This window comes from Fistularia commersonii, chromosome 27, assembly GCF_037954325.1.
Source record: "Fistularia commersonii isolate RoL2024-O1a breed Wild chromosome 27, RoL_Fcom_v1.0, whole genome shotgun sequence".
NCBI lineage: Eukaryota > Metazoa > Chordata > Actinopteri > Syngnathiformes > Fistulariidae > Fistularia > Fistularia commersonii.
This window is the reverse complement of record NC_141310.1, coordinates 11,520,102-11,534,338: the sequence shown is the minus strand read 5'-3', so window position 1 is coordinate 11,534,338 and position 14,237 is coordinate 11,520,102. Positions and strand designations below refer to the sequence as shown.

Sequence of the window (14,237 nt, the reverse complement as noted above, 5' to 3'; positions counted from 1 at the left end):
GAAATTGTACATAAATAAGCCACGCATGTCTATAAGCCACATGTGTGCCCGTTCAAACATGAGACATTTGAGCGGCAAGACGTTACAGGGAAGAGTCTTTTGAAAACTTTAAATAAATGACGGTAACATGAACAACTACCGGTACATCACGCAAATGCTTTTTTTCAGAACAGATGCTGAACTTACGCGCAGCAGCTCTGTTTTCTTCTTCGATAGCCAGACCGATCGCGTTCAGCTTGAAAGCTGCATCAAAAGCATTTCTGCGTGTCTTTTTCACGATGCCGGTCGGGTGTGCAAAAAAGCGCAAAATGGCTAATCTGAAGAATTATCGTAAATGCGAGTGGGTTTGCCGAAACAGTTTCATTTGTCCACTGCGAAGGTGTTGGTGAGAGGAAGCTACCGTAATTACCCTTTAAAAATCCATAAATTAGCTGCATCGTTGTAAAAGCCGCAGTTCTCAAAGCGTGTGAAAAAAGTAGCGACTTATAAGCGGGAATTTACTGCACTTTTGTTTGATATGTGTCATTTAACATGTACTTTGCATACATCATATACCGTATTTTTCAGACTATAAGTCGCAGTTTTTTTCATAGTTTTGCCGGGGGTGCAACTTTGTTGGATTTAGTGATTAAGAGTGACACAGATTGTTTGGTTGTAGCATGTGCTATATGCTATCGTTATTTGAATGACTCTTACCGTAATATGTTACGTTAGCATAGCCTACCGGCCACGTTCTCAGGTCATTGTTTATGCGTCATATAGGCTATACTTGTTCAGCCTGTTGTTCTCTATTCTATTTTCATTTTAAATTGCCTTTCAAGATGAAATGTCTATTCTTGGTGTTGGATTCTATTAAAATAAATTTCCCCCCCAAAAATGCGACTTATACTCCTGTGCGACTTATATATGTTTTTTTGTTCTTTATTATGCATTTTTGGCTGGTGCGACTTATAAGCTGGAGCGACGTATAGTCTGAAAAATACGGTAGTTGTAATCAGTGCACCGCAAAGCACTTTATACGACAGAAACCTGTTTTTATGTGTTGGATAATTGGTCAGATTTAGTTTGCAAAGTTTGTGGCAAAAACCGAGACTCGCTCCTCTAAAGCATCTCGGTAAGAGTATTTTATTTACTAGGTGAAACTCCCCAAACAAGCATTTGTGCTCGTGTTGCTCCTTGCGTTTTAAATCCGTCCACCGCGGGAGTTTGCTTAGAAGTCCAACTTCCAGTTTTGATTCTGTGTCCTAGTTATTCAAGGTTTGTTTTATTATTATCATTTTTTTTCTTATTCCTTTCCATGGCTGTTTTTGTTTCGCTTGTTCCAGCCTTTACTCTGCTTCAAGTGTTTGAGAAGTGTCTGCTCACTTCAGGTAGTCTGTTCATGTCTCACTGATTTTCTCTCTCAGCCTCTCGCGCGCGTGTACACGTGTGTGTTTGTGTATATGTGTGTGCGTGCGTGCGTGTGGTTTTTTTTTTTTTGTTTTTTTTTTCCCCTCATCAGCCTAAGTTTTCCTTGCATATGCGAAGGAACCAATGACAGCTTGAGTGGCATGCTGTCAGGGAGGCGATGCCTTTTCCGACGGCGGAGCAGCAGCCCTTTCCTCTGTGCTTGTACGTGTGTTGATCTGAGTGTGTGTGTGTGTGTGTGTGTGTGTGTGTGTGTGTTTTTAGAAAAAAAAAAAAAAAAAAAGTAGGGGTATTGTCAGGACTTGACCGGCACACTTTGCATGTTCTTCTCGAGACAGGTGCTCCTGGGCGAGCACTGGTGCATGACAGTTGCCTTTCATCGCTGTCTTCTCTACATTTAACCCCTGACCGGCCCTCCCTCATTCCTCTTCCTCCTCCTCATCCTCCTCTCGGCTCGCCTCCCTTCCTCCGGCTTCCACGTCTGACCTCTTTTCATGGCACTTCCCCTGGCCATCCGGAGTGATGGACTTGCTGAGTTTGGTGGGCGCGCCGTATATGGCGGCGCGGCGCGGCAGGCTTGTCACAACCCCCCCTCCCCGCCCTCCACCCCAACACTGTCAGGCCTCGGGAACTGCCCAGACTGCGGCTCGCGCACACACACACACACACACACACACACACCTAAACCCACAACTTTTTGTTCAACAGCCCGTAATTCCATCCTCCGGCGCTGTCAAGCACTTGATCGAACGCGCATAAAAGAACGGAGCCCCTTGGCTGAGTCCCATCTTGTCCCCCCTCCCACCCTCACCCTCGCCATCATAACGTAGCCGGGTTTTCTCTCTTTTTCCCCTTTTTTTTTCTTCGCCTCTGTTTATTCAGATGAGCCTGACTCGGGGGGGCAACGGGTCACATCCACTTGCCTGGCTAAAACGCTCCTGAATTGAGGGTTGTCTCCAGCGAGATGAGGGAAAGAAAAAAAAAAAAAAAAAAAAACACGACCAGAGGTTAGCAAGGGGCTGCCGAGCGGTCATGTCAGGGCTGTACTCAGAGCTGTGTGTGTGTGTGTGTGTGTGTGTCATGACTGGGGGATTGGGGTGAGGGAGTGTGAGGGTTCACTTGTCAACCCTTGTGTCATGCTTGCCCTGGCCCTGTTATGTAGAGGGCATCCACTGTCATTTGTTGCAGGACTGTTTGAAGAGGAGTGAGTCACAGAAGCATAAAAAGCAGTCAGCACACTGTGTCAGCTCTCAGGTGCCGCTGAAATACCGCGCATTCATTTAAAAGTACAAGCCGGTGCACTCCCGGAGCTAATCCCTCATTACTTTGACGGCCTGAAGTTCACGTCTTATCTAATTCGGCTTTTTTTTTCTTTTTTTGAAGAGATATCGTGATGCACAAAAACTGGGGTCGCTATCGTGTTTATTGGAGATGAATCCAGTCGCATTTGGAACTCCGTCTCGGGTTGTTTGCGGGGAATGTTAAGCAAAGTAGGTGGATTTAAGTCGCGAAAGGTACGATCAACTTTAAAGGGGAAATTCCTTTGTCACAGCAGCGTAACAGTTACGTCAAAAAATAAATACGAATATAAATATAAGTAGGGAGACAGTTAGAAGGCGGAAGATAGCAAAGATATCCTCAAATAAATAGACAGCAGGGAGAACAACAACAATAACAACAACAGCAGGGATGAGAACGGACAACAGAATGGAACAGTCAGGGTGAAAAATAGACAATCAAAACTAAACGACAATATAAATAGAGTGACAACAGCAATGACGAGAGTAAAATAAATAAACAAAAATAGGCGGGATGCGTGCGGGCCGGGGCCAACGAGGATTAAAAAGAATATGACGTGTGAGGTTGTGGTAGCAGCACAGATGCGCCGCGGTTCTTTCAGAGGTGTGTGTCGTCCAAACTGCCGTTGGCTGATGGCCGTGGGCACAAAGGAGCGTCTAAAGCGTCAAAAACACACACTAGTTAAGCTTACAGTTTTCACACAGCCATAAAGTTTTTCTTTTTTTTTTTTTCCGTTTATCCCAGTGTCTAACCGTGTTTGTCAGTGTAGGTGTACGCCCATGTTTCATCTGACATATTGTGGGAGATACATTCTTCCCACCGCGGGATAAAAAAAAAAAAAAAAGGAAAACAGAGCGATGGTTAAGACTCCTTAAACTTGTTGTCGGAGTGTCACGGAAGACACGTGCGCGGAGCGTACCGTGAGCTTAATCCAACAACAGCGATGCCGTGCAGCTCGCTATCTGCGAGCGGAGTGGACCGCTTCCGCGCAATCGTCGTCACGTATAGAGGGCATTGTCACGTCGCGAGATGGACCGGTGTTAATGCAGTGACAGGCTAGTGTCTCGGCTGACTGACAGCACAGAGGGATTGGGCTAATCTGAGTGACTGATTCGAGACGCGCGGCGGCTCGGCTGTCCCCAGAACTCCTGAGGAACAGACAGCTTCGGCGGAGTTATCTGTGTTTGTAAGTCCTTCTGCTGCACTGGGATGACAATAGGGATTAGTGCCAAGGTTCTTTAAACTGTTTTATTTTTTTATTTTTTTATTTTTTTTTTGTGGGGGGGAGGGGGGTTCTTATCGGCGTCTCGGCAGGATGCTGCCGCAGCGAGTTTTGCTTGACTGTCAATTAAAGAGGGGATCATTAACTTCAAGGGTATAAATGTTCTAACACTGGTATTACGTTTGGAAGCTAAGTCGCTGACAGATGTTCCAACTTTAATTCTCCACTTGTTTTTTTTGTCCTTTAATTAATTTATGTATCACTATTCCGGTTTTAAATATTCTCTCCCCCCTGTCTGCTCTTTGTTAGCCCGTAATCTCGGTTACCGAGCTAGTCTCAAAGACGATTGGGCCTTGTCACTCGCCCGTGTTTCGTACGAGGTTCAATCGGCTAATGCATTCAATATCGCCCGAACCGAAAGGTAAACAGTATCTGGAGGGCGTGTGTGTGTGTGTGTGTGTGTGGATGCACTGCCTCCATGAGGATGGAGGCCCTTGGCGGGAGGAGAACAGTGTGTCTTCTCCTGTTTCTCCCGGGCTTTCAGCAGGAGGACCAGACTACTTAGAGCAGTGCTTGATAAAAACAAAGTGAGCACAGCTTGTATCTTTGTACATGCCTGTTTTTTTTTGGGGGGGGGGGGTGCGTAAACAAAGGTAGCGTACCACTTCTGGGGGTTTTTCTTCCTTCCGGGGAGCTCTGCTCGGCGGCTGTGACAGCTTCGTGGATCTCCTCGGAGCGGCGAGGCGGGGGCTGAGTGCCACGGGACGCAGTCAGGTGCGCGCCGTCGCTAGCCTCGCCGAGGAAAAAAAGGAAGCTCAGAAGAGGGGGGGCGGGGAGGTGAGGCGCGGGAAGTGGGAGTGGGAGAGATAGGCAACTGAGACCGCTAATGGGCAAACTCTTCATCCACCAGCGCTGCCGTCACAACCGCCACCCTGTTCTCTCCTGACAGCTCCCCTCCTTTGTTCTCCCCCTCGGCCCACTCTCTGCCGGGGATTCGTTGACAAGTTTTCGCAGGCTGATCAAATGCGGCGGTGACACCTGATTAGGATATAGCGCGTGTTTACAGTCGTGCATGGCGAGAACCCCCCCCTTCCCCCTCCCCTCCAACCACCACCACCTTCTCAGACAACAAGGGAGACTTCACCTTGACTAATTAAATTTGCACCTGCAAAGCCAGTCCTGACAGCGACTGCAGGGCTGCATTTATTTATGTCACTCCATACATACTTCCTGTGACGTTTATGGAGGCTGAGTTAGCAGCGGCTTCCTCTGTTTACTTACCGTGTGGGTTTCTTCAATGGCTGTCTTCATTGTGCTTTCTGTGATTTTGCGGGGCGGGGAGGGGTTGGACCACCAGTTGTGGGGGCCGGGGGGCCGTGTTGGAAGAAGTAGGATGCGCGGGATTGTCGGATTTTGCGCGGAGGTTTTAACTCAGGTGTGATGTCGCAGCGTCCAAAACAGCCTCCGACTGCCCTACTTTGTACTCCTGATATTCTGAAATTGCAGCTGAAGGCTATTTAATCGAATTGAATTTCGGTCCCCCACCATATTGACTCCAATGTAGGTGACCATTTTTGGGGGCTATTTCAGAGAGGAATATATATGATGTGCTCTGGAAGGTCTGAAGGAGATCCCTGGTTCAATTTCCGCCTTTCTGTCCCAGAGTCCGAAACCATGCATGAGGTACCTTGGAGACCCTAAATTTCCCAGATCTGTGAATACAGTGGACCCTCACTTTTTCACGGGAGGCGTGAAAAGTGAATTTCCGTCAAGATGTGATAATTTTAAAGTTATTTCCAGATATATTAACCTTCAACGGAGCTTACTCAACCCTTTAAGAACCTCCTGCAAACTGCTATCAACCCACCATCGACTGTATTACGCTTCCCACACCCTTATACAGTACACTAAACACTTTTGGATACTTTTAACGTACAATAACATTGAAATACTCGCCATCGAATGATGATGAATTGGCTGTGTAGTAGTCATGGTGATGAATACTGATGAGGCATCGCAGAGCAAATGAGAGCTGTACACCTATTTTTTAATTTTTATTTTTTAAGTCGGTTAGTCTGATGGTACAGTATCCTCGAATTCTTGCGAGAGCGTGCGTTCCTCGGTATCTTTGTTTAGCGACCGATATCCCGTATTTTGATTATTTTATAGGATTAATTTTAATTTCGTTTTACTATGTTTTTACTGTTTCTTCCTCTTTGGCTAGAATATGGGTATTTAATAACAAAAAATAAATAAAAATCAAACACTGCAAAGAACAATAAATCACAAGAACCTAACTCCAAAAAAAAATTACAAAAAAAAATCTGTGAAGTAACGAGGTCGCGAAAGCCGAACCGCAAAGTAATACATAGAGGCGCGGCACACCTTGGACTGGTGGCAGCGCTACGTAGACAGAAAATCATTCTCTCTAAATTGCACATATGGGAAATTTTCCCAATTTTTCTAATCAACCTGAAGCGTGTTTTTGTTCTGTGGGATAACACGCTAACCCCACACGGAAATCCCCCTGTCTCAATCAAACCGAAATTATGTAATTAAGATTTTGCAGCTTCGCTGTTCAGTGTTATTGTGACGCCGGAGTTGTCATCTTTTGGCAAAACATTATTATTGTTAATATCTTCTCGACTCGGACCCCGGGAGCTACAGTGAAGCCCAAGATGCTGCTGCACGACGACCCACGACAGCTCCATCAAAAATAGTTTTCAAAAGACCAGCTTCGGATCGGATGCGTGTTTCCATCTCGACGCGGCCGCGTGTAATCACTCGGTAATGGTCATACTTAGTGCATGCGCGCTTGTCCTCGCACATGTGTGTGTATCTATCTAAATCAGTGTTGAGAGTGTAAGAGGCCATAGCCAAAGTGAGCAGGACATCAGTCATCCAGCAGCGGGAGACAGGACCTGGTAATTTGTGCCCCCCGTCCCCCCTTCTCTCCCTCTTCATTTCTCTCTCTCTATCACCCGCCTGTCTCCCCCATCCCGCCTCGCCTCCCCGGCCTCAAATTGACCAGGCCCGACTGCTGGTCATGCTGTATTACATGGGTTAGATGAAGTAATTATTTCTAGGCCACTGACTACAAGCAAGATTAATAGTTTTTGAAACGGCCATAATGGAGGGCTGACCCGCCGTGACATAAGCATTATTTCAAGCTCACCTCCACTCTCATCCCTCTCACCTCTGGGCACCGCCGGAGTGTGATTTATACCTGGGCTAATGAGGGGAGGGGACCGGGGGTCCCAGCGCAGTGTTACTGGCCTGCTTCCCCAACTGAACAAACAGTGGGGTCACTTGTGGAGGGCTGATAGACGTTTTTTTTTTTTTTTTCTTGCATGATTTGTTTTGCAAAATGAGATGTGAAATAATTATAATACATCACTGTTGTGCTGACATTTGAAAATTGAATAAGCTCTTGTTTGAATAAAGGGGTTTGGGTGTCCGCCGGAGCTCCCCCTCCGGTAATGAATCAAACAATACGCCGCCGGTGAGCGTGATTATCGTCGGGTTTCGGTCTAACTCCCGACGCGCTGGGAAGCACCGCGGGGCGTGAGAAGCAGGAAGGTTGTCACTAGGTGGCACTTGGACATCACGCTATCACGTGCCCACCCTCAGCCTCATCGCTAGCCCCCCCCCCCCCCCCTCCTTCCCTCCGCCCGCATCACTTCCTCCCGCTCCCCCGGCCTCTAAGTACACCTCAGATGTCAGGGTGTTTTATTTTTATTGAATGAGGGCAGTGTGTAATGCATTCACCTCCGTTCCTGCCAGCTGTTAAATGCCCCAGAACATGGTCTGGCCAGGCTCCGCCCCGTTAACCCCTCTGATTGGCTGTAATAATTAGCAGAAGTGAACAGTAACTATACGGCGGCCGGAGATGGTTTGGGGCAGATTCCTTGATAAACGTACGTGACGGCGGCCGTCCTCCCGTCCTCGGGTTTTAGTAACCCGGCTCCGGTGCGGGCCGCGGCGCATGTGTGTATCCCGGGTTTTAATATTAACCCCGGACTTAAACACATGCATGCAGTGTGCCACCAGCAATTACATTTTCAAATGGCTGGGTCTGTAAACCTCCGGCGTGTTAATCTGTCACCATTCAAGCTACTGGGAAGAGTGAAAAGAGGATTAAGCTATTCAATTCCTGGTAGAATATTTCCCTTTGTTCAGAATGAGTGAAGGAAAAATAAATAAAGAAATGAGAGGTGGCTTCTCATGCAAGACAAGTGCTGTCTGGTAGACTTCAGGATTTGGCTAATGCCATTATAGAAAACTTATCTACTTCGGGATTCCAGGAAAAACGGACGATGGCCGTGTAAACAGCCGCGAATGATTACGGTCCTTAATTCAATATTAATCTGAGGTCGCATCATAATGCGGGATTATCTGGGTCAAAGACGACATGAGATTGAATCGGACCTGTCCTACATGTTCGGTCCGCATCTGCTGGGCGCCATATGTTTTTCTAGTGGCTTAGGTGATTGTCAGCGCCGCGCGAACTTGTTATTAATACCGGTATTATAAAACGCAGGACTCGATAAATAATTCAAGACTTTGTCCTAGTTGTCCGCGGGAGAAACGCGATACAGTTGATCGCGGGAGAGCAAAACAGCCTGTCACGTTTTTGAAAGATGGGCAGCTCCGGCTGTCTTCGCCGGCAAATTGAAAGAGACGGGATTCCGTCTATTTCCGATACGTCGTCTGATCCTCCCGATATTTTTTATTTTTTTCCTCCGGGAAACGGCTCATTTATAATGTTGCGTGTAAATTTTGACATACGGCTGGGTTTTAACTCTGTGGCGAAATAGCCTTGAAGTGTTTTGTCAGGCAACATCCGCTATCAAATCTTATGTTTAGCATAAGGTTATAATATACCGCGTGATAATTGTCACAGCTGTCAGCCAATCCGGCTCACCACCCCTGTCTTAGCCCTGCGTTTACCCTTGACTCGCTACCCCTCGGGTTGGATAGCACATCATTTTTATCCCAGATGAAGTACCCCGAGTCGGCGGTGTCAGAAAATGATCTAATGTGGAGCCGAGAGGACACGGAGCCGGGAAATCATCGTCATTTGAAGAGGTTGCCTGTCACATGATGGGTTTGATCAGCCCGTGCTGTGGTACACAGAGCCGGGTCTTTGCGCCGTCTAACAGTGGTACCGGATTAGAGACACAAGCCACTTCTGCTCTGATCAGTCACTCACGCGGCGAGACGTGCGGCGGGACCCGAATCCTCCCCGCGCATTTCATCCGCGTCGTGTCGCGTCTCCGCCGAGCCTCCCGCCGTATGGAAATTAGCAAGTCGACAAAGGCGTCGGCCATTTTGGATTCTTTCATTCGATCGCTGATGGTATCGGTGACACCGGCGCCCCGAGGTGAAGCGCCGTACGTTTGCGCGCGAGGCTGCAGCCGCTTGACCCGCTTGAACTGGGCTGCTGATCTGTGTCATGTTGACACTATTGTTGTGTGTGTGTGTGTGTGTGTGTGTGTGTGTGTGTGACAGGTCTGCCTGTAAACCCCCTCAGACACTCTGCGCCACCACCGCCGCACAAGTGCTATTGAATTGTTTATTGTCACAAATCACAAACCTTTCACCGACCAGGTGCAGCCGCCGTCCAGCCGCTCATCCCTCCAGCTGCTCCGCCCCCGAGCGATGTCTCGGTCCGCTCCGCTCCGAGAAGCGGAACGTCGGTCCGGGGAGGGGGTGGATTTTAAACGCTCCAACTGCTTATTGATCTCCCCGGGTCCCTTCGGGGCGGCCAGGCGGCAGCGCCACCGAGGGAGAGGAGGGCGGGTTGCCGAGGCGAAGGGCGGTCCGGTGGCTTCGGTCCTCCGGCTCTCGGATCCGTCCTTGACACCGCCTTCGGGACGGGCCCGGAGGACGCCTCCCGTCCTTCCCCCCGTCCGGCCCCTGCAGCCGTCCGGCCAGCACCCCCGACCTCCCGCCCCCCCCTCCTCTCCCAGGCCTCGCTGCACTTTGCACAGCCGTATTGATTTTTTTTGGAGGGCCAGGAAAGTGTGGCGAGGGCGAACTCAGGCGGGGGCTGGTTGGGGGGGGGGCAGGTTCTTTCTAAAGCACTGACTTCTCCTTGACACCTCCAGACGCGACAGCCCTGCTAGAACAACTCAGCGGCCCCGGCGCCTCGCTGAAAACTGCTAATCACAGTCTTTCAGTCGACGCCCTCCTCCCCTCCTTGCGTCACTTTCTCACTCTTTTTTTTTTTTTTTTCATCCCCTTGAATCCCCCCCCCCCCCTGAACCGGACCCCGTCTGAATATCAAGGGACCGCGTCTGCATTAAAATCGTCCATTCCGCATGGAAAACAGCTGACCTCATGAAAGCATGTTGTAATTTGAAGGTGAAAACTAAAAAGCCTCTCCCGATCGACATATTCTTAATGGAAACGTTATGGCCCCGGCTGCAAAATAACAATTAAGGCAAAAGGGCTAACTGCCCTTGCATATCGGTAGTGGAAGCTCGGGATTCATGGAAATATCGCCGGTCGAGTGAGGTGGAGGGGAGCGGGGAGGAGGCAGCGTCGCCCCGATTCCCCCCCCCCGCCCGCCCGCCCGCCTCAAGCCCGGTTTCGTCGGTCAACTTTCGAGCCGAGGAGAGAAATGCCCGGTTATCTGTCGATACAGCGAGCGGCCGCTGTGTGTGAAATTGTGTATCTCGGTGTGAAGCTGCAAGTGTGTTTGACAAAGAGCACGCTCAGTCGACCCCCCCCCCCCCTCCTCAGAAAAATAAAAAAGGTTACATAAGGAATATTCCAGACACATCTCTTATAAATCGTCACCCCTTCTCGTCGCTTCCCTCTCTTCCACTGTCCAAAACTGACACTTGCTAAAGGTCACGTGGACCTCTCCTCCCCCCTTTGAGGTGTAGATAAGTGTGAAATAGATGTTGACACCGCAGGCACATTGAAAAGCACTTAAACAGAGCGGCCATGTGTCCGCCGTCCTCTCATCCGGCCCCGTGCATTTGTAAATAACTCAATGATTGATCTGAAAATCTTGGGTCTCTGTTAGCTTCTCAGATGCAGCAAGACAGAGAGAGGTTGGATACCTTTTTTTTTTTTTTTTCCCTACCCATTTCTGGCCTTTTCCCCCTTCGCGTGGCACGCAATATACTCGGTTTTACACTCGGCTAGGGCGACGGGTGTTGGAAATTCGGCAAATGGAACCCAGTTTGGTTCGAATCGACTTATCTCTCATATGTGACATTTTTTGGACTGGCGTTCGCTTATAACGGCGGTCGGATCCCGAGCGAGTTTACCTCAGGTATTGAGAAAACCGCGTAGAGCAATTTAGCTTTAGCTTTCGAAATACGCTGTGCAAAGGTTACATTTTAGTTCGAAACCGGGGTTAAAAATCCAAAATCCAAAAGAGTGTGTCTGCCAAAAGCCATAAAAAGACGTGGAAAATGACAATCTGTTGATCTTGGATTAAAGTTAAAGACAAACCGACAGTTGAATAAAATCAGTTCAAAGGGCTGTTGAAGCGACAAACTGGATATTTAATGTGAAAAATGAAGATGCGTAACATATTGATGTATCATTCCATGCTGGTTTCATGACGGTTTCAGCCGTCGAAATAAGCTAATCGATGAAAAGAACAAATGTAAACGTGCAGCCGGTAGTTTTTCGCAGGGCTAATTCGTATTCATGGCTCGGACCCGGGCGGGAGTACGCGGACACGGGGGCTTACACATTACCGACGCCCTCGCTCCGGGGGTCAACTCCCACGCATTCCAGTCAGTGATTTACCGCTTTGCCAGGTTACCCATCACACCGACCCACTAAACTACCCCGCCGGTATTTTTAGGCCGACCGAAGGCTAAACGGTTGCGAGCGAAAAAAATTCAGAAGCGAGAAGAAAGGTTAATTTTTTTTTTTTTTTCTTTTCCCCCTCTGAATGTCGGCGAATCAAAGAGAAGCCAGATCTTATCGGAGGTGTTATTCCTCCCGCCCACCTCGCCAACCCGGCCGGCTCGGCGCTGTTTGTTTATGACACGGGCCGGGGCGTATGTTTGAGCTCCGCGGTGGAACAACCCCTGTGGGGAATTCTGCTCGGCCTCGGCGTCGGAACGGTGTGTGTTTGTGCGTCGGTGCCTGGGCGTGATGGCATGTAGGTGCTGCGTTATCTCACTGTAGTTCAACCTGGAGGCGCAGACTCGTGAAGACCGACACGGAGCTTTTACAAGCGAGGCTTTAAGCGCCGTTCGGGGCCTTTTGTGATTTCCCCATTTATTTATATTTATTTTCACAGAACCAAAATGAATGGCTCTTTTATCCCCGGGTGCTACTTTGCCTGGACTTGCGCTACCTCCGCGCACGTACAAATCCTCGGTGGGCTGGGCGCTCCCCCGCCCCGTCTCTGTACTCTGAGTCACTTCGCGGCTACCGGCGAAATTCCGCGACCCGCCGCCAAATGGACCGGGGCGGAAGCACCTTTGATGCGCCCGGGGGGGGCGTCCGTCTGTTTCGTGCCGACGTCTAACGGCCGGCTTGTCACAACTGTTGATTCACCGTCATTTCTGCAGGAGGGGAAGCAGTTCAGAAATAGGTGTCACACAAGCACGAATGGCCCGCTGTCTAAACACGGGTGTCCTTTACAAAGCCATCTTTCATCGTGTCACTTTCTGAGGCCGCGTCGGACCCGCGGACATTTTTCCAACATGCAGAAAATGTGCAAGGTGCGGTAAATAATAGGCGGTTTATTTATCTATGTATGCTTGTATTTCTTTTTTTATGATTTTATTTGTTTTAATTTTTTTTTTTTTTTTTTACTAGCTTATTGGACTTTGTGATGCTCGAATGACGTCGGATAGCAACGTGACCCGGCGGCTCCCCTTTCTGCAGCCGCAGCTCATACAATCCGATGGACCCTGAGGGGCCGGTGCAACGTAGACCTCGAGTGTGTGTGTGTGTGTGTGTGTGTGTGTGTTTCTTTTTTCCATCCCCGCACTAGTGGAGTTATCTGGCTATTTTCAGCGACTGATGCTAAGCGGCGGACATTAATCTACTCTGAAAGAAGGACTTTGAAGAAAGTGTCCATTGAAGTGTCACAGATGGGAAATAAATTAAATTAATAAATGCGCGGGTACAAAATATGTGATATCTCTTATAGGCCACGATCAAAGCAAACCAATTGAGTTCTATTCTACCTAATATGTTTTTCTGTGATAAACAGTCCGGCTGAGGGGATAATCCCATCAAGGAAGGGAGAGATTAATAAAAAAAAAAAAAGAAAAAAAAAACAAAAAAACATCAGATATATCACTCAGCGCAGACGGTCGGCATGGCTACCGTGAAGCATCTGCGTTATTACGGGATTGGTAATCTCGTTTCCCGGGTCTGAGTGGAAACACGGATTTTTTTTATATTTTTATTTAGTGTTTTTTTTTTTTTTTTTTTGCTGCTGCTGGAATCAGGTGCGGCTAGGAAGACACAGCGGCTTACTGATGCGCCGAGAGCCGGCCCGCGGTGACTTTGTGACTTTGGAATTTCGGAGCGGCTCGATGTATTTGGCACGCGTGTGCGACGGCCCCGGCGCTGTGTGATCGGGGTCGAGGCGTAACGTCTGCTTTCCAGGCTGCACGTTTATTCAGGACGGGCGTGTGTGTGTGTGTGTAGATTTTAACACTCGCACACACTTAAAATATATGAAGTCACGCTTTGTGCCTCTGCGGTACAGTGGTGTTGGCGGGACTGAACAATGGTGTCACACAAACACACACACTTCTGCCATAGATGACTGCCAGGATACCATCAGTACCAACACACACCGCGGAGACACACAGATTAATGCGCACACACACACACACACACACAGCTTCACCTTGATATCTGCAGCTTTTGCCACGAGTTGGAATTTGACACAGATGAACGTGTCAGGTTGTCAGTTTATCTCCCAGCAGCCTTTGAGTGCAGTTTGGCCATGAATAGTTCATGTTGTTTGTTTTTTTTTTTTTTTTTTTTTTTTTTAGGTTTGGAATCCGCCTGTAAGTCTGTTTTTGTTTGTTTGAATAACTCGGAGGCGCTTGTACGCTCGCACGCGCATCCTTTAAGAAAACTGTCGGCAGGTGTTGCGTTGTTTAGCCCAAGGTAAAGCTCCAGGCCTGGAGGTAAAATTCGCCAAACTGTAGGGGGAAGAGTTGTCAGGTTCCTTTTTTTGGGTTTTATTGTACATGCCGAATTGGATGCAGCCATCTTTGGGGTCTGGACGGGCGATTTTGGCGGGACGGTCTATTTCATCCAGGTTTCTTGTTGTTTTTGTTTTTCTATAGACACAGATCTGCGA

The 14,237-nt window shown here is 48.5% G+C and overlaps 1 protein-coding gene across 1 annotated transcript in view; it reads left to right on the top strand.

Moving 5' to 3' along the window:
- fto (FTO alpha-ketoglutarate dependent dioxygenase) overlaps window positions 1–14,237 on the top strand; it is a 138,249-nt gene that overhangs the window by 9,154 nt on the left and 114,858 nt on the right. The gene's annotated exons all lie outside the window — the stretch shown is intronic.